Source organism: Erpetoichthys calabaricus, chromosome 2 (assembly GCF_900747795.2).
Source record: "Erpetoichthys calabaricus chromosome 2, fErpCal1.3, whole genome shotgun sequence".
NCBI lineage: Eukaryota > Metazoa > Chordata > Cladistia > Polypteriformes > Polypteridae > Erpetoichthys > Erpetoichthys calabaricus.
Genome location: NC_041395.2, coordinates 256,678,036 through 256,697,721, shown reverse-complemented (window position 1 = coordinate 256,697,721; position 19,686 = coordinate 256,678,036).

Sequence of the window (19,686 nt, the reverse complement as noted above, 5' to 3'; positions counted from 1 at the left end):
TCCTGCCCCTTCCATCTGGGAGTCGGCATTTATTTCTGGAACATGCATCTGAGTGTGCGTGTCAACTCTTTAAGAGCATTTATTTACAGATCTATTATGACTATGACTTGCACGGTTATTGATTGCTATTTTGCCACTTATCTATTGTTTTTCTTCATCATTGTTATATGGAGCATATCCTTGTGATCCCACAACTCTTCCTCTTGTTTCCCTCATTTTTCTACAATGTATATATATAAACAAAAATTATATATCATATATACCTATATATATATATATATATATATATATATATATATATATATATATATTGTGGTACCCTGCTGGGGTTCATGCCCGGCCGGGATGCCCAGGAGGACCGGAGGAGGGCTTGTGCCTCCTCCAGAACACGAGGGGGCGCCCGCCCTGGTTGCTTTGGGGGCCACGGGTACAGAGCTTGGAAGCTCAACCCTGTAGGGGCCCGTGGTCACCGCCAGGGGGCGTCCCGATGCCTTGGGAGCCCTGGACTTCAGCACTTCCACCACACCAGGAAGTGCTGGGGGGACGAAGACTGGGGACACCCGGAGGACTTCCAGATAGGGGTGTGGCTACAGAAGCTCCTCAGGATGCACCTGGAGTCCATCCGTGCTGTATAAAAGGGGCCGCCGCCCTCCAGTTATCGGCAAGAGTCGGGTGGAAGAAGGACGGAGCTCAGAGGAGAGGAGAGGAGTGGAGGCGGACCAAGAGACTGAAGGCATTGTGAGTGTGGCCAAGGACTTAAGGGGTGATTGGTGCTGCGGCACTGGGATTGTGCACCTTGAACTTGTAAATAATGTACAATAAACGCGTGTGTGGTGAAACCAACATGTCTACCTGTCTGTGTCCGGGCTGTTCCTCACAATATATATATATATATATATATATATATATATATATATATATATATATGTATATGTAGTTAGTAAAGTAAAGAGAGCAACAGATCATAAAGGGCAGGGGTCCTGAGAGATGCCCCATTTACTAACAAATTAAAAAAAAGGAAAAAAAAAGAAGAAAGTACAAAATCTGAATATGACTTTTCAACTACAGTTAGTTGCCATGTAGTGGTCCAACATTGTTGGTAGCTGGTCCTAAAATGAATGCCAACTTCTGGTCAGTGGTGCAGGTGGAAGGGGCGGGGCTGCATTTGATTTCTCAGAAGTGACGTCAGACCTCTTTCTGTAGGTGCTCATACATTCTAGGATAGGAAACATATCAGAGGTTAGAGCCTGTGTCACCTCAATAATCTCCCCCCTTTTTGTGTCTGACATATATATATCTCGGTATCAGAATCAAATTTATTGGCCAAGTATGCGTACAAGGAATTGGACTCTCCAAGTATAATCACATAATCAACATACACACAACTGTTAATCACACACTTGAGATAAAAAAAAAAAACAAGACAAAGAATGTAAATATACTGTATGTTTTAAATATACTGTATATATGCATACAAAGTACAGAGTGCAATGCGAAAATAAACACTGGGGTGGGGTGCCCTGCCTGATTAAGCTGAATTAACCATTTAAGAGGTTGATGGCCTGAAGGAAAAACTGTTCTTGTATCTAATTTTTTTGGTGCATATTAATCTATAATGACTGCCCCAATGAAAGAAGATCAAAAAGGTTATGGCCTGGATGTGAGGGGTCGGTGATTATTTTCCCTGTGTGTGAATAAACATTTGTATACAACAAACTTGGCAGGACTATGTAGTAAATGCACACTTAATTACAGCAGAAAAGAAAGTCATTAATAGGAATAAAAATGTGAATATGAACAAAAACCAAGTAAGACATAAAAAGCAATGTGTGCTCTAAATCTGTAATAAAATTATGTGCAAAATGCATAGACAGAGATTAAATGTCTCCTTTAAAACTGAAGAACTGTACGTTCAAAAGAACAGGATCTGACAATTTCAGTAAAGATCAGAACACCTGACCATTCTCATTCCTCTAGGCATGTTTTTTTTTTAGTGAATTAAAATATCTACCATAATGTTACAAGCTCATGCTTCTTACTGGAAGATTGTTTACTTATGACATTATGTCATCACAATTATGAAAAATGGACTACAGTCAGCCAGATAAAACAATACAAAAAGTGATGAAAGCAAACAATAAAATCCACAAAACAGTGCAAAACACACTCAACTGGTACTTGTTAATTCTATGTTTCTTTACAAGAACCACTTGAAAAAATATTTCTTGCTATTCTTTGATTATCTCTATTTGTCCTCTGTGAATGTGAGAACATAAGAATAAATTAAACTTGAAATGTAATATTAATTAATTTTATTCTTACTGAAACATTCTATATACATTAATGTTGCTGCATGTTTGTATTGTGTTTTCTGATGTACATGTATTTTAAAAAAAACACAATAATAATTATGCAGATTTTATAAGTGATTTTCATTTTCCCTTCATGCTTGCATCTGTTTCATCCACAAACTGCAGATGCATCCCATAGTCCTGAGACCTGCGGCTAAACTGACTATCAGCACAGTAGCAGAAGTTATAAAATGTGGAAATTGATGCAAATTTTCACACCCGTTATGTGGGTTTTCTTCCTATTTTATTTCTTTTCAAACAGATGCACATCCTTTCCATTCCCTGTAGAAGGAAGGATGTTAATAGACCTTGCTGTTTAAATGTTTGATATATCGAAAAAGCAGCAGATTCTAAACAAAACTGTAGAACCGAGTTTTCTTATTTAAACAAAGCCAATAACTATATAATACTACACTAGGTACAAAATTAAATTATTCTAAGAAATGCATATCATATGGGCCTGGTAAGAAAAACCTACTCATTAAGTCCAGTAGGAGAAATTATGTTTTTTTTTTAACTGTGTAATGAGCCAAGGAGAAATTATTCCTTAGTGATCACCCATTTCCCAACCCTGTGTTTGAGCTCCCTAGATAACACTTGTCCTTGCTTGAATTATTTACCTTTCAGGTAGCAGTTTTCACTGTGCAAGCTAAATCAGTATGATGATAAAAAGTAATCATTTTCTTTCAGATGGTAATTCAATCTGATCATATATTCCCAAAATGTACATTTTAAAATAAAATACAGCTTTGATCAAATAGCTGTGGTATCACATTTCTCCTCACCTTCATCACTACTGGGAGTGTAGAAATCTTGCTCACACTCAAGCGAAAAGGAATAAAGTATGAAGCCTTTCTGTGTGCATGTTTTTCTGCTTTCTCCAGACAAGGTCAGCTATGACTGCAGATTAAATTTATATGGTTTAAGTAGGCAAATGACAGAACAATGTAACAAGTAGTTGATAAAGTTCACTCATGTTTTTCACACTAGGATAACATCCAGAACACACTTGAAACAAATGTTTGCCCAAAGGCATTACACAAAGCTTTAAGTGTTGTCCGGAGTGTTTTTGTACAGCTGCAACTGATTAAATATGCACAAAAACTTTTGATTTGAATGGAGTAGCCAGGCAGTCCAGATTTTAGACTTCTGAAGGATTGCAACTACCCCTCCAACTACCTGTTTTCTGGAACCAACAACAACAACAACATTTATTTATATAGCACATTTTCATACAAACAATGTAGCTCAAAGTGCTTTACATGATGAAGAAAGAGAAAAAAGACAAAATAAATAATTAAAATGAGGGAAAACTAATTAACATAGAATAAAAGTAAGGTCCGATGGCCAGGGAGGACACAAAAAACAAAAAAAACTTCAGATGGCTGGAGAAAAAAAAAAATCTGCAGGGGTTCCGAGGCCACGAGACCACCCAGTCCCCTCTAGGCAGTCTACCTAACATAAACAACCTCAATCAGTCCTCATTGTATTCAGGGTTCTCATTTTTTATCAGGTTTTGATTAGTTTGTAATATGATTTTGGTTTATATGCAACCTCATTTACCAAAAAAAAAACAGTCAGGTGGAGAATTAACTATATAGATAAACAGTGGTTGCATAAGTTTGAGTAATTTTCAAAAATCAGAATTTTTCATAATTGTCTTGATGTTTTTTTTTTTAATCATAGTCTGTTATCTTTGTGGGGAATTGACAACGCTGCACGTCCAGAACTATGGAGGAATATTTCGGACAAAATTAAATAAATAAATAAATGCGCAAATAAATTAAAGTTCTGTGAAATGTGAGCATAAATAAATAAATGTTTCATGAAATGAAGCCTTAATAAATAAATGTGCCATGAAATGAGAGCATAAATAAATAAATGTGTCACGAAATATGTTTTTTGTTGCTTATTTATTTATTTCATTTTGTCCGTAACATTCCTCCAAACCATCATGAAATACGACTTGAAATAAAACTGTCACTTTCACTCGTCAAAGTTGAGAGGGTGGGCTCTAACACACCCTCTAGTTATTGATTTGTTGAGTGTTACCTTCAGCCTAGAGTAATCGAACTATGAGCCATATGATTCTCAAGGTACCAAAGCGCATGCTTAAAGTTGTGCTTGTGAGTGTCCATGGCGAATATGACTGCTACAAAAAGTTGCCCAGAGTCGCTACGTGAAGCGGCAGTTTTAATTCAGGAAGCTCTAACCTCTTCATCCCCTCAGGAATCAGCATATGAGGTTTCAGCTGTAAGTGCCCCACTTGATAGCCGAAGACCTACCCCCACTTTGTCGAGTACTCACTCTACTCCTGTTCAAGATATACTACTGTATTTTAGGTGGCTGTGCTAATAGCGCTGTAAATTTGCAATAGTTATTTGTCTGCAAAATACAAACCTGCCTACAAGTAAACAGAAAGACCTGACGGTAGCCACATCACAAACGAAATATCAGTTGCTGAATACTGAAGAGCTATTAAATCTAACAGAAATATTTTGTGAATGTCGCACAATAGTTGAGTTGGAGCCATCATTTTATAAACATACTCGCCTCTTTATATTTACTTTGTTACAATGAGTATAATTGAACAGTGGTTATCTTAAAATGCAGTTTTCACCTACTGTCAAGTGATTTTGGTAGACTGAGAATGCAGAAATTAATTTGATGCAAAGGATGTGGAGGAAACAAAACAGGTTTATGTGCATTTTTAGGATAATAAACTTTAATATGAACAGTTGTTTTTCTTCTCACTTAACGGTATGTTATACACATATATTGTTGCAAGTGTTTGTTTTAGTACATTCAGTAACCCACAGCAGAAAGACTGTGGAAACAATTTTGAGTTAATTTTTCATGCTATTAAATAGCTTTCCGTTACTAATTTCCTATGTTGTTATGCATGTATTTTTCCTTGATTTCTCAATATGTGACTGTATTTCATTTTTTACTTTTTTCTTAATTATTTTTCTGTTTACCAATATGTTCTATTTTCTTATTTCACATTGTTTATATTTTTCATGTAATTGTATTTTTAATTTTTTATTCTATGTAATTGTTTGTCTACTACCTTTGCCTTTTTCTGCCACTTTTTATATATAAAAATTTGATTAATTTTCATTTCAGTTTGTATTCTTCATACAATTGGTTTCTGGGTTTTTTTTGTTGTTGTTTTACCTGTTTTTTCCCCCCTTTTTGTAATTAAACAACACCTTTCTTTGTTTTTCACCACCCCCCATAATTACTGTTTAAAGTAGGTTTTAAACATTTATTTATACTCTCTCTCTCTCTTTCTCTAAGACCTGTGGTTCCTTGCAGTTTAGTGAGCATATTTTTTATACAGTGTTTCCTGGTATCCTGATTCAGTTTTACCCTTCTGTAGTTATTTGTAGCATGTTGCTACTTCTAGCTTTCCTAAACAATCCTCAAAACATGGTGCCCACATTCCAGAAAGGATGATTCTCCTCTACATTTAACTGGGCTTTCAGTGTTGCAGTGAAAGAAATACAGTGATGAGCACATTTATTGAACACATTCAATTTTATCTTGTTAAAAACTATATTGCTGCATGTCAAAAATTAAATGTGTTGCTTCTTTTAATTAACAGCAGAGGTAGCACGGCTATTTGCCCCGTATGGGGGCTCAAACAACCCAAGGAGGCAATTTAGGTCTACTAGAAGGATGCCTTCTCCAAGCATAGTACATCACATAATGTACACACATAATTTTTGTTGTCTAAGTGACCAGACTTCTACCAAAACACCAAGTCAAAGCGAGCCTTGCTGCCTCTGGACTTGGAGAAAAGAGGATCTCCTTCACAGGTATGTAATATTATTAGACCACAAATAAGTAGCCCAGTTAACATAATGTAAAGTATGGAAGGAGAGAAATAATTTTGGTTTTGCAGAATAATGTCAGCAGTGTGAAAAGATCATAAATGTGAAATTACATGGTTAAGTAAAATGTCTGATATTTAATTCAAACTGGAACGTCAGTCTTCTTGCATTCTTCCATTTCTCTGCAACAATTCTCTCTCTGAAATATGTGATATCTTCGGCAGAATCCATTTCATCGGCAGTAGTAAGCATTTTTCTAATTAATTCTTGTGCTATCTCGTTTACTTCCATCTCACACACAGCCATGTTGAATTAGGCATAGCCAATCTACAGAAGTCGATTAACCAATCAATAACTAGATAGTGTGTTAGAGCCCACCCTCTCAACTTTAACGAGTGAAAGTGACAGTTTTATTTCAAGTCGTATTTCATGATGGTTTGGAGGAATGTTACGGACAAAATGAAATAAATAAATAAGCAACAAAAAAGATATTTCGTGACACATTTATTTATTTATGCTCTCATTTCATGGCAAATTTATTTATTAAGGCTTCATTTCATGATACATTTATTTATTTATGCTCACATTTCACAGAACTTTAATTTATTTGCGCATTTATTTATTTATTTAATTTTGACCGAAATATTCCTCCATACAGAACTAACGTGCCATCTTTGTTTCAATCTACATTACTAAATTAGTTTATTTTACTTATTCTTCATGGCGCCTAATGATCACATGCACATACTACCAAAACTTATAGACTTTATGTTTGGCTAGAAAAAAAATATTAAAGGATTAAATATTTCATCTTGATTTGTCATACCTGAAATATAGGTTTTCATTCTGTTTGACTAAAAGATAAGTTATTTGATTGTTATTTAGTTTGTATTATAATACTAGAAGGGCAAACAAAATGGTTCTTTAAAAAATCTTTAAACAATTCAATAACATTGATTGCTTAATACAAAAAATTAAATCAATGTCCGCAATAACAATAAAACAGTACAAAGTTTAAATGTGCAATTAAAATCTGTAAAAGAAATCCATATGCTTACAAGTGATCTGCATGTAGAAAAGAAGCTTTCTCTGCTCTCACCCAAGCAGGAAAGTGAATAGATGGGTGAATGTAGGTGGGTGAATTACTCAGTCACATGCTGGCAAATGAGTTCTAAAGAGTCAGTAGCAGTACTTTGTATAATAAAAATTGGAAAAGAAATCTGAAAGCTATGCAGTTAAGCCTCCATGCCTTTGTTTTATACCCTGCATGGCTGAAAAACTCTTAATTATCTGTCCTACTATAAGATTGTCCACCTGCTACTCTAAAATCTTCAATATTCATTTACTTCACTTCTTCTTATATTCTCCTAGGATTATAACATCATTAGTGCTCACTCAATACTGAATTGGGGATTTTTTGATTGATTGATGCCCTTCAGGCGAGTATGATAGCATATTATACCCAATCTGTTTACTCGGCACGGACAGTCACACAGCATTACCTTTGGCAGGAGGTTGTGCATATGTCCAAAGCCACCAATATGGGCCATTAATAATTACAAAGCAGAGCGCATCCATTTAAAAAATTACATTATAGATATTGGAGGATGCTGGACACTGCCCTGCTCTTTAATTACATGACTATAAAGCTGATATTTCACCAGAAGATCCTCACATTGGTAAGAGAGTTCAGTTATCAAACAATATAAGCGTAGTTTGTGTGACAAAGGTGCTGAACAGAGTCTCACTGAATAACATGTGCCAAGTTCAATCAATGGGCACAGAAAATCCTAACCAAGTTGTACATGAATAAATACCAAGGGAGCTCCAAATGGGGCTTTGATCTGTTTCTGTGTTTTGCTGTATATGTGAGTACATGTCCTGCAGCAACTGCGTTGTTTCTTTCCCTTTATACATATGTGCCGCCTAGCTTGGCGATGTACTATTTTGATGTCAATTGTGTAGTCCGTAGCATTTGATTGATATTCAAAAGCCTGCATTTATTGGCTGGGTTAATTACTATCTTGGTGGACTGGGCTTAATGCTGTTCTTCAGGTAACTCTATTGAGTGGCATCTAAGCGAGAGATCTGCTCTGTTGATGTGAGCTCGTCTTGTTGTTGAAAGTGGTAGCAGCCTCTTCTTACAAATCATCTCTTCAAACTAGCACTTGATTTATTAGTGCACCAGTATCTCAGTTGTTTTTGAATTCAATATTTTGTTAAAATAGTGCAATAGGATTTATATATATTAACGATTGTCCACACACTGAAGTACAAAGGCCAAACTTAAGATTTGGTCTGGGCGATGGTGTGTATACTGTTTATTAGTAGGATTTGGGTGTTGGGATCTGGGGACATGTTGTGTGGACTGGGTCCACTTCTTCTTCTCCCTCCTCTTCATCTTTTCCCACTTCGATGTGAGGTTAATGTGCTTAATCAACCTTCTCAAAACACTTTGGTTCTGCACCTCCTTGCCCCTTTTCTTGAGATCTTTTTTTACTTCATCACAAGTCCATACTACTTCAGCCTACTTTCCTGTATTTTCTTAGTTATCTCTCCCACTTTTGTTGTACTTCTAATTGTCTCATTTCTTATTCTGTCCTTGTTTGTAACTCCACACATCCATCTCAAAATTCTCATTTCTGCCACATCTAACTTGTTCCCCTGTGCCCCCTTTATTGCCCATGTCTAAGCTCCATACATCATTGCTGGTCTTACTGCTATGTGAAAAACCTTACTGAGATGTAAATACAGTTTTTAAAAGAGTACGGTAAGGGTTTTGCAATGGCTTCTGGCAATGTTCTTTTCTCCTTGCCCATTAGAATCTTGTTTTCCAGTGTTATTGTTCTTTAATTATACTTCCTTTTTTGCTACAGCTAGCTTAAATGTCATCACTTATAATGTGAAAAGTATAATAATATCTCAGAGGACTACCCTTTGACCCAGTACCTGTGGCCTTCTAGTAGGAAACAAATTAGGAAACTCTGGGCTAGGAGAGGTGTACAAATAAACATTAGTGCTTGTTAGCTTTCTCCTTAGCTTACATTGTAACATTTGCGAATGTTATTATTAGAATTGTAAACTGCATTTCAGAGTACTCAATTCAGGGGAGAATGTTGTTGGCCAATGTTACTACATTATAGGGGAGGTTGGAGCACATTAAATTAAATTATTTTAGTGTAATTTATGCTCCTGCTCTCTTTCCTCTATTATTTAATTCTGAACTCACTAGCTTTGACATTGATTATCAATTCAGTTTTCTTTTCAGGCCCCCTCAAATACTTGATGTTTATTTTTTAGGAGATCTGCAACATGAGCTTTACAAAAAATTCTACTTATAGCATTCTTTATCAGTATTTGTTTTGGGCTATTAATTCCTGTGCCAAACAATTTCCCATTATTTCATCCTCTCCATTGACTCTCATTATAAAGGCGCATAGGGTGAGGCAATGAGGTGATCGACTCAGGTGGTGCTTTGGTAAGAGTGACATTTTCATGTATTTTTTTTTTGTTTTTTTAACATTATTAAAAAATATGCCAAAAAGTTGAACTTTAAGAATTACACACCTTATGCCTTATTTATATGCTACCTTTAAAAATATGAGAAATATTTTTATTTTCAAATTTTAAATAATGCATTTTGCAATGCCTCATCAAAATGCAAGTGACCAAGAATCAAAATTGTGCATTCACATTTTGAAGCCACATTCCAGAATGTGGTATTGCCATCCATTTTCCTGATTTTCAGGATTTTCCTGTAAACTGGGGCGCTGATCGCACCCCTACAGGTTAAAAAAAAAAAAAGACGCTGAAAGACTACCTTCATATTGCTCCATTGCTTGCTGGGCTCTCTTGCAGCTGATCTATCACGCAATCTGCGTGGTACTTCACAGATTTAAAAGTCTGAACAGCACCTGTCAGTTTTTGATTGATTGTTTGCCTTTCTCTCTCTCTGTCCTTCCCTGCTCCTGACATGGACTCCTTTGAAGAGGAAGATATGTTTGCATTCTTTTAATTGTGAGATGGAACTGTCATCTACGTCTTGTCAAGGAGCACGTTTAAACTTTTGAAAAAGAGACATGTTTGTTTGCAGTGTTTGAATAAAGTTCCTATCTCTACAACCTCCTGTGTTTCTGTGCAAATCTGTGACCCAAGCGTGACAATATCACCATCCTGAAGCAATATTAGTGAAAAATTTTGATTAGTTGAAAAATCCATTGTAGCTGCATTTGAATCTACAGACAACTGAGGCAACACTCAGAATTTAGTTAAATGTTTCTTAATTCTGTTTTGCAAGTGATTCAGATCAGATATGACCATGTACTAATATCTATTGGAATTATGCAAAATTACTAAAAATTATTTCATTAGTCAGATACAACTTAATAAACAAACATAAATATCAGCTACTTGCTGGCTTCAAATTCTTTACGAGCTGAATGTCTACGAATTGGTTAGTTCACAATGAGGCTTAATATGGCTTACAACTGCTTTGAGTAAATCATCATTGCCAAATGTGTCTGCAAGACTTGCTCCAAAAAGTAAGCATTTGCGTTGTAACATTGCACAAAACAAGTAGCAACTGAGCTGCATTGATCTGCTTTCTTCCTTTTTTAATTGCAGTTCACACTTCTGCAAAATGATCAAACCTGTCTCACATGAATAAAGCACATATTGTATTTGAATGGCTGTATAAATGGAAAAGTACAGTACCCAACCAGCCTTCTAGGAAGCGTACAGTGATGGTGACAACAGCATAATAATTTTTATTATCCAGCACCATAAAATGTAACCATATAAATTGTATTTAGACCACTAAATTAAACCGCATAGCATAAATATCACAATATTTGATGAAACCAAATTATAATGATTATATCTAAATATTTTCCCAAGATTCCTGTTTAACATTTCCTCGCCAATATATCCAAATAACATAACATCACCATTCAATTAATTCATGCATTAGTCTTTCCAGCTATGAAGGTTTTTTTTAGCGTGCCAGGACCAAAAGCAAATGTGAAGAGTGTAATGATCAAGTCAGTGATGGTGATGGACAGGATTCTTCCAGTTTTAATACAAGTTTCAATGTAAACCTGTTTGAGAGATGCTTATACGTTGAATTAAATCAGCCTTTACCAATTAATTGAAAGTCTACACTTGTAGATGATTATATCATTTTAATTTGCCATGTCTGTGTCTCCTATGTTATGTCAGTTTGAAGATTATAATATTATTATTATTATTGTTGTTGTTGTTGCTGGATTATTATATGTTGTAACCTATTCTATTGTGCCCCCCTTCTCTCAATGTTTATAGTAGGTTGGCTCCCATCCATATTGCATTATATATATACTGATTATGTAATTTTGCAAAATTTGGTTAATTTCTGTCATCTATTTATGGTGTCAGTCATAATGTCTGTTAAAAGTTTCTTAAGCAAACACTATGCATATTTAGTTAGAAAGGGTAGGTATCTCTTGGCTTGCAGGACAGAGTTTGAAACAGTCAAGTTATTTACAAAAGTATGAAGGGGAAGCAATACAGCTGATGTTTCTTAAGAATTTAGTTTCATATTATATATTTGTATTGTTTTTATGGTCTATTTTCTGTTTTATTGTTTTATAACTGATCTTTTTCAATGTTGCACAATGTACAGTATATATTTATTTTATCCAATATTTACAGAATGCACTGTATTGTAAAGCCTGCATAGCAATGCATACTGCATATGTATTAAGTGCAGTCTTATACATATTATGGCTATATTGGTGGCAGTGTTGGGGCAGAGAGTGAAATGGGCAGCAAAAATACACCTTGCATCAGGCAGCATTATTTAACATGCCGGTTCTAGTTTTATAAGCCGAAATTGGACTAAGGGGATTCAGAAAAAGGGAGGAGGGCATTCTTCCATTTTCTAAAGCTGAAAATTCAGTTTCATGGTTGCAGGAAAGCCTGAAAGTTTAATGGCAATTTTGGAAGAAAGGTAGGAACTAGCCCTGAATTTTATATAAATGAATTAAAAGACACAATCATGCACACACCAATACTTACTAATTTCTAATCAATTTAGAAAACAGTTTTCATCTGCACATATCTGGGATGTGGAAAAAAACTTTACTACCCCCCAGAAAACCCATACAAACATAGGAAGAATATTGCACCCCCAAGGCAGGATTTGAAGTCAGGTTTGTGAAATTGTGAGGCAGCAGAACTACTCACTGTGCCCTCCTGAAAAACAGGTTTACTCCTTATGTGGAGAAATAACTTAATTGTAGCTTTGTTTCAGACTCCTCCATTTCATGAGAGCATATTAGAGATAACTTGATTGCTTTTGAATCAGATGCTGAAAAAAAGATAGCCTAGGAGTATAAGTTGGTTGGAAGCAGAGCTGGCATTATTATAAAATATATGCCCACAAATGTTTGAATTGCAGCACAAACCACAGATCTCAGAGACTTAAGCTGATCTGAGCTGCACAGCTTTACTGATGTGTTAAATTTTCTATGCACAAGGTTCATGCACATTAGGTCCAGACGGCTGCTTCTAGCCAATGACTTGCGTGGCAGCTATGAGTTGTAAGAATGAAGTATTTCTTTCTATTCCAGAGACTGATATAGAAACACACAAATTGTGTGTTTGAAATATGATGCATGACTACTAATATAGATTAGTGCATTTTCAGTTCTATACTCTTTGGTTTCAGCAGAAATATTGCACCTGTCTGTTTTATGTGTATCTACCCAGCTTTACAAAACAGGCAGCAGATTCACTTAAAATGGTCATTACTACTGATGAGTTACTGGATTTTCTGAAAAGGGGAAATGCTCTGTGCCTCCTAGGAAATATGGTGATTAATTGTTTAAGTCAACACTTGCAATGACAAACCCAGTGAATGCAACTATTATTTTAAAAAGTCCTGTGTATGTCTGTCTCGTTTGTTCCATTACCCAGCTGTAGAAAGACGTGTGTGCTTCTTTTAACTGAGTAGTTACGTTCTGTGATTAATGCAATAAACAGGGACTTCCTGCTTGTCAGCATTGTTATTGAACATGGACATTGTAATAGTATCATTCTGTTTTTAAATGTTGTGGTACCCAGGACAACAAATCCCACAAAAGCATGCAGCTTTTGGCAATAGTTTAACAACCATTTCCCTTAAATCTGTTCACTCAAACTGCATAGTCATTTTTTACTTACGTCTTGCCTTCAACAATATGCATGAAGTTATACACATGATCAATGGTCTTAATTTCACAGCTGCCTTTGAACTGGGCATTCGTGTGGATGGTTTTTAAAAATACATGTCCATTGGTGATAGGCTTGCCAAAGTTTTTGTCAGCTGACTTCTGAGTCTTTGATGTATGCCCGCTGCATCTTTTGATTATTGGGTATTTTTTTTGAAGCTTGCAACTCTGTTCATGTGCCTGTATTGTAGATTATTTAAATTATAGCTTTTCTTGTTCTGCTTAGTTGAAAAAAAGTAAAAAGGACCAGGAGATTGTGAGGCCAAAAATTATAGTGAAATGAACAGCTGAGGCTAAAACCCTAATTAATAATAAAACCAAAAGTGAACAAAGTCCAATATGAAAATCTAAAATTGAAGTAGAAAAGAACATTGAAAAAATATTTTACCCTCAATACCCTTTTACACATGGTTGTTTAATTTGGAAATGGCAATTCTAAGATACTAAATGGAGCAGACAGTGTCCTTATATACAACATTGTACAGCTTGGAAGTGACATCACAGTTACCAACTTCCTGGGATCACGCAATGGCAACGGGGATGTTATAAAATGGTCACCAAGACTAAAAGCAATCTATAAGATGGCGACTGCCACATTAAACAAAATGGCAATCATAAAAGTAAAATGATACAATATAAACAAAAAAGTAATACATCCCCAAATACACAAAATTAAGAAATAAATACAAAAATCCATTACAAATAATAGCATCCCTGTGTTACACACTGCTTCCTAATGTTTAATCTTAAGAAGCAAATGAGCAAAGAAAAACAAAACTAGTAGAGGAAAAGAAAAGGGAAAAGAAAAAAAGGAAGTCTAAGGCTGAACTAACAAAAAAAAAACAACAAAGGAGAAATCCTTAGATCTGATTAAACTAGAACTACCCAAATAACACATTTCAATAATCTTCCTAAAGGTGATTAAGAAGTAGTTAAATCAGTGAAAGTATGTCAGACTACTATAGTTAATAGCATACACAAAACGGAGAGCCAGACACAAAAAAAAGTCTTAACATTAAGGGGAAAAGCCACTATAAATACTTACGCGCCCAGCGTAAGGCCAGAACTGCAGCAGCTTCTTTTATAGAGAGTCAGGTGATTGCCATAATTAACAGAGCACCCAAGAACTTTACCATTATGACAGGGCAAATTTTAAGAAAGGTTAAGTTAGGGCAACAAACCAAAAAAGGGAAAGGTGAGGAAAACTAGAGAAAACAAGGAATTAGAAGAGCCTCTCCTGAAATTACCCTACTTTGTTTCTGACAATGATTCTGTCGAGCACTTACAGTGGGTACATAAACTTTGTGCTCAACAAATATCATCAACATTCCTGTGAGATCAAAGAAAAAAAATACATTGTTTTTATTTATTGATTTTCCTTCATTTGACTGAATTGTGCCCATCTTGTTTGTCACTGGTTCTAGGAACTGTCACTTCATATGTTATTCCCTCTTTACTTTACTTAATTTTCACCATTTTATTAATCTCCATAGTGATGACAACCTTTTACTTTAAATAAAGCCTCAGTTAACCTTCCCAATTGCATAGTTTATTCAATATATCTGATCCTAACCAGTTCTTTCTGTCTCCTGAAATTTGCAGTCCAAGTTTCTTTGTTTTTTCAGCAATTCAACTTTAATTATGATATTACCTCTCCTTAAACTCAAATTTCAACCCACAGCTGGCAGTGTATGCTGTGAGACGAAGACTGGGTGTGTTTTAATTGATTGATTTATTTACTGATGTTAGTGCAAACCAATTTTTTGCTTGCGGAGGGCATGGTAATGAACTGGCAACAGCTGCAGGTTGGTTGGAATGAAAGGGAGCAGATTAGTATAGGGAGGAAAGTAGAGTTTGTGTTAGAGAGAGAACTGGTTTTGGGAGAAACATTTGATGGTAAAGTGTCAGAAAGCGTGATAATGAAAAGGGTAGCATGATGAACTAAAGAGAGGGCAAGACCAAGGGCTGCACAGAGGTTTCAGGTTGTGGCTGTAATCCTGTCTGTTAAGCAGTGGAGAAGACAGGATAGAAAGAGATAGAGACCACCAGAATGAGTAGAAGAAGGGAGGTGAGGTGTAGCGACATCTGTGAAAGGGAACTGCGCACTGGGATCTGAGTGACTGGAACAGGAGGCAGCTCTCTGAACTGCGGGTACCAACAGACTTGTAAGATCAGATCTGCAGTGACTGACTGAGGGAGCGAAACAGCAGGATGTGGCGGACTCCCAATGTCATGATGAGGACAGAGAGTAGTAAAAAAAGAAAGTAAAGGGTTTTATTTTCCTGCCTTTTGGAATTTTACCTTATTTCTTTGCATTCTCTTTTAATTGAAAACCTAAAGACACTGATTAGTTTTAAGACATGATTTCATTGATTCATTTATCTATTGGAATATTTATTGACTCAACTGGATGTCTATTACATTAGAACATTAAAGAAAACAAAACATTCTTCAGTAATTGAAGCACAACTTTTCAAAAATCTTTCTTTCATTTATCCCACTGATTAGCTAATCTATTAAACCTCTGCCAGTTGTTATGACATGCAAAAGCTGTTGAATTTTCCATAATAAAGTCATGCATAGCTTCCCACAGAATAGCTGATCAGAAACAGAGCCATAAGTGAACTCTGACAACTCATCTAGATCAACAGAAACTGATAAAAAAAAATTTTTTTTTAGTAGAGTTACTTTAAACTTCAACCTTAGGACACAGAAAGGAAGCAACAGGAAATTGAACTTGGATAAGACTGGCTTTATGATTACAAATGAAGTGCAACACCAAATTAATTCCACAAAGCTATGCCAAATGGGGCAGAGAAATTATTATGTAATCCATACGAGGTGTGGATTTCTGAGAAAAATTAAATCTGCCACTATTGCTGGCTGTTCAATGACCTAATTTACTCTTACACTGTTCCTTCCTTATTTTGTGAGAGGTCAGGAATAGAATTAATGTAATTAGATGCATGTGATCTATCTATTAGTCATCTGCAATATATTTTACACTTGTATTGTCTCTCTGAATTGTAATAAAAACAAGACAGGATCCACGTTTTAAACAAAAGCACACCAAGTTTCTAATCTTTGTGGATGCTAATTACCCTATAGAATGGATTAATAGAAAAGTTTTTAGGACTTCCAAAAATTTGATTTTGGGTCACTTCCCAGAGTAGTTGCTAAGTTTAAGAATAATGAAGGATTTTCAGGTTCTCATACAATAAAATGGCTAACCCTAATTTAATTTGAAGTGTAATGAAACAAAGCTGATGTCTGTAATTCAGTCAGCAACAGATCCCTGCAAATCCCTTTCATTCTACTTTGCTAATGCAAATGTCACACAGGAATAGTATAACCTTGTTTTGGTCACAAGGCAGAAAGTGAAAAAAATCAAACTTTACTCATAACTATTTAAATTTCTCATCTACTCTTTGCTTTTGATTTGACCTACAACTAAGAATGCATGGTTTAATTTGTCTTGGCAAAAACTGTGAATATTTTATTAAAAAAATGTTTTAAGGATTCTTTTTTATGGATATTTTATCTATATATGTACACTGGCTTTGCTAATAAAACAGATAAGTCGGATGTAATTTTCTTAAAACCTACTATTAGGATTAATGTCTGGAAACCTGAATCATCTCTGCAGCAAGCGGGTAAAGAATATTCCTTCTACTCTATAACGAACACGTGTTTTGATAATTGTATGATATATCATTTTCTTTACTAGTGGCATTGCTTTGGGGTCCATTTTTTATTTAAATCCTTGTAAAAAGAGTGCAGTTACCAGTAAATGTTACAATAAATGATTAAAGGATGTTGCCTGATGATTTTAAATTATATTGAACAAAATAAAACTATTGTTTAAAAAAATAAAAGTGTCTAGTTCAATTCATTTTTAGGGTTTTTGGAAATAAAGATTAATATCTTGAAGATGACTTATATCATGAACAAAAGTTTTCATTCTTGACTCTGTATTTCTTTATTTTAAACATACCATAGGTAAGTGAAATAGTGAATATTTGCACGTACCACTGCTTATTCCAACTCTTACCAACCTCTAGATACAGGACCGTTTTTTTTTTTTTTAATTTACCTTATTCCTGCTTACCAAAGGAAAACAAAACTCTCCTATGTCATTTCAAGAGGCAATTTCAGGGTTATTAGAGATGTTATAAAAAGCAATTCTGTACTTTTGCAGAAACATTTTTCATCCATCACCTGATCCTCCACAGTGCTAAGGGGTTGTTTTGTGACCTTTAATAATTCTTCATTATTTTATCCAACTGTGTCATCAGACTCCTTATCATTTTTTTAACCAATGTCAGGTATCTGCAAGGGCAACATGTTAATTTTTATCTGTTCCACATTGGTTAAATCACAGGCATTAAGAAAACATTTGACCTATTTTGAAAGCTCACACATTTAAGAATTAATTTAAAGAAGAGGTCTTTTGTTGCAATGGTACAATCTGCATTTAGTCCACGTTTTAATCTCTGAATATTATTAAATTTATAATTAATAACATAGCGGAAGAAGGGTCCCAAAGAATCCCACACTTTGGTTTCAGATTTCAAGTGTAAATGTTTTAATGTATATGTGTTAACTACATCTAGTCTCTTCTTGAATTTCAACAGAAACAAAATACTCCCTTTTTAAAATATGAAAAGTCCATTCCAGTTAGCATTCAATTAAACTATCCAAAACTATCTGTCACTGTTTTACTAAGATGATAAGAGTAAAATCTTTTTATTCTTGCAGACATGCTGACTGTTCATTAAATTCTTTTTAAATTCTGTCAAAGCCACATCTTTACATTTTTATCACTGGAACAATAGGCCAATCAGAAGGTCAAAATCATGAATGGCACATTTTATTCTAAAGCTATGAAAAACAGAAGTGATGCAGAATGGAACTTTTTTTATATCAGAAAGGACACCTTTGTAAAAGCTGACAGATTAAAACAGTCACATATTATTACTTTAAGCTATTGTGAAACAAACATTGAACTATTGTCAATTTAGATTGATGCAACTCACTTCAATATATCATGTTTGTGGAATGGCAACAAGCAACAACTTTGATCTACTAAAACATTTTAAATATTACCCTAATGTAAGCCGCAATAAAAAACAACATGAATTAAACTTTCTTCTTAATCCATGTGTAAATTGAATTGTGATAGTACTTGGTGGGAAAAACTAGCACTGCTTTATTAAACAAAGGCCTGTCTTTCTGCCTGAACACTTTATTTTAGGTTAAATGGGGTTGAGTTAGGGTAACTTGGAAAGCCAGAGTCAGCATACTGCTCACTGCCAGTGTCTGGCCATCCTTCCTTCCTTCCTTCCTTCCTTCCTTCCTTCCTTCCTTGTCTACACAATTCTGAGTTCAGTTACATGATACCACCTGGAATCGACTTCTGGCGTTTCATCCACAATGATATCTGGGATCAGAAATGGCCTTCTAAAGAAATGAGACCAGGTTGTGGGAGTTACTTTCAGACACTGTTGTCTATCATCCTTAAAATTCCATGGAACAGCCAGGGAACAGGGTCTGCTCCTGGGTTGTCTTCTGTTAACAACTGGAAAGCTTAGACACACCAGCTTCCTCATATAAATCCATATTGACATATTTTGGTTTAAAAGCTTTAATGTAGCTGGGAATACCACCCATTTTGTTCTGACCTATAGATTCCAAGCTCTGGACTACTGATTGTAAACTGTTGGTCTACCAATCCCTGGCAGAAGCCTCATCTGGCATTTCATCTCCATTCCATGGACCAAAGTACATTGACAAAAAAAATATACCCCACTATGGTATCCTGCTAGTTGCTGGGTATCTCCCTTATCTGACTTGATATCCTTTTCTTCAGTTATGCCAGGTGTTTCTCCAGCACATTGGGTACTGGGCCACACTTTCTGGGTGGACATTGTCAGTCTGCAATATATGGGCGTGTGTCCAAATGTTTGACCTATATATCAGCAGAATCCTGCAGAGTTTGGATGGCATCATGCTATCATGTCAAATCTACTCAGATGACAAAGTTTTGAAATAGAAAATAGAGAAGGTGAAAATGTACAAACTACACAGACAACATCTGGTCACAGCGCTTAAGCTCAGGATGCTGGATCCATATGTTGGTGATCTCCCTCTGTCTATTCTGTGATGACTGAAGTGCTGAATATTGTTTATTTGTTGTGTAGTCAAGCTTTCAAACTCAAAATGAATTCACAGACAGTGAGGAATATTCTTCTT